The sequence below is a fragment of the Coregonus lavaretus genome, assembly GCF_964263955.1.
Source record: "Coregonus lavaretus genome assembly, chromosome: 5".
NCBI classification, from domain to species: domain Eukaryota; kingdom Metazoa; phylum Chordata; class Actinopteri; order Salmoniformes; family Salmonidae; genus Coregonus; species Coregonus lavaretus.
Genome location: NC_139992.1, coordinates 76129683 through 76131882, shown reverse-complemented (window position 1 = coordinate 76131882; position 2200 = coordinate 76129683).

The following is a 2200-nucleotide window of genomic DNA, read 5'->3' as shown; positions in this document are numbered from 1 at the left end:
CCACAATTGCTGATGCTCCAGATACTCAACTAGTCTCAAGAAGGCCAGTTTTATTGCTTCTTTCATCAGCACAACAGTTTTCAGCTGTGCTAACATAATTGCAAAAGGGTTTTCTAATGATCAATTAGCCTTTTAAAATGATAAACCTGGATTAGCAAACACAACGTGCCATTGGAACACAGGACTGATGGTTGCTGATAATGGGCCTCTGTACGCCTATGTAGATATTCCATTAAAAATCAGCCGTTTCCAGCTACAATAGCCATTTACAACATTAACAATGTCTACACTGTATTTCTGATCAATTTGATGTTATTTTAATGGACAAAAAAATTGCTTTTCTTTTGAAAACAAGGAAATGTCATAGTGACCCCAAACTTTTGAACGGTAGTGTATATACAGTTGAAGTCGGAAGTTTACATACACTTAGGTTGGAGTCATTAAAACTCGTTTTTCTACCACTCCACAAATTTCTTGTTAACAAACTATAGTTTTGGCAAGTTGGTTAGGACATCTACTTAAGTAATTTTTCCAACAATTGTTTACAGACAGATTATTTCACTTATAATTTACTGTATCACAATTCCAGTGGGTCAGAAGTTTACATACACTAAGTTGACTGTGCCTTTAAACAGCTTGGAAAATTCCAGAAAATGATGTCATGGCTTTAGAAGCTTGACGTGGTGTACCTGTGGATGGATTTCAAGGCCTACCTTCAAACTCAGTGCCTCTTTGCTTGACATCATGGGAAAATCAAAATAAATCAGCCAAGACCTCAGAAAAAAATTGTAGACCTCCACAAGTGTGGTTCATCCTTGGGAGCAATTTCCAAACGCCTGAAGGTACCACGTTCATCTGTACAAACAATAGTACGCAAGTATAAACACCATGGGACCATGCAGCCTTCATACCGCTCAGGAAGGAGACGCGTTCTGTCTCCTAGAGATGAATGTACTTTGGTGCGAAAAGTGCAAATCAATCCCAGAACAACAGCAAAGGACCTTGTGAAGATGCTGGAGGAAACAGGTACAAAATTATCTATATCCACAGTAAAACGAGTCCTATATCGACATAACATAAAAGGCTGCTCAGCAAGGAAGAAGCCACTGCTCCAAAACCGCCATAAAAAAAGCCAGACTACGGTTTGCAACTGCATATGGGGACAAAGATCGTACTTTTTGGAGAAATGTCCTCTGGTCTGATGAAACAAAATAGAACTGTTTGGTCATAATGACCATCGTTATGTTTGGAGGAAAAAGGGGGTTGCTTGCAAGCCGAAGAACACCCGCCAACCGTGAAGCACGGGGGTGGCAGCATCATGCTGTGGGGGTGCTTTGCTGCAGGAGGGACTGGTGCACTTCACAAAATAGAGGGCATCATGAGGAAGGAATATTATGTGGATATATTGAAGCAACATCTTAAGACATCAGTCAGGAAGTTAAAGCTTGGTCGCAAATGGGTCTTCCAAATGGACAATGACCCCAAGCATACTTCCAAAGCTGTGGCAAAATGGTTTAAGGACAACAAAGTCAAGGTATTGGAGTGGCCATCACAAAGCCCTGACCTCAATCCTATAGAAAATGTGTGGGCAGAACTGAAAAAGTGTGTGCGAGCAAGGAGGCCTACAAACCTGACTCAGTTACACCAGCTCTGTCAGGAAGAATGGGCCAAAATTCACCCAATTTATTGTGGGAAGCTTGTGGAAGGCTACCCGAAACGTTTGACCCAAGTTAAACAATTTAAAGGCAATGCTACCAAATACTAATTGAGTGTATGTATAGTTCTGACCCATTGGGAATGTGATGAAAGAAATAAAAGCTGAAATAAATCGTTCTCTCTACTATTATTCTGATATTTCACATTCTTAAAATAAAGTGGTGATCCTAACTGACCTAAAACAGGGAATTTTTACTAGGATTAAATGTCAGGAATTGTGAAAAACTGAGTTTAAATATATTTGGCTAAGGTGTATGTAAACTTCCTACTTCAACTGTACGTGTTTGTGTTGGGTGGATTAATAAAACCCCTAATTCGTAATCCTGTGCCGGTCTTCTAATCATTATACAACGTGATAGATTGATCTTCTCTTCCTCAATATGAATCATTCGGTACAATTATTTTGTCTTCATAACATTCAGTAGCATTTGGGTCATTGTAAGGGCATCCCCATTCAAAATGAGGAAAACTTCATATCAAAATA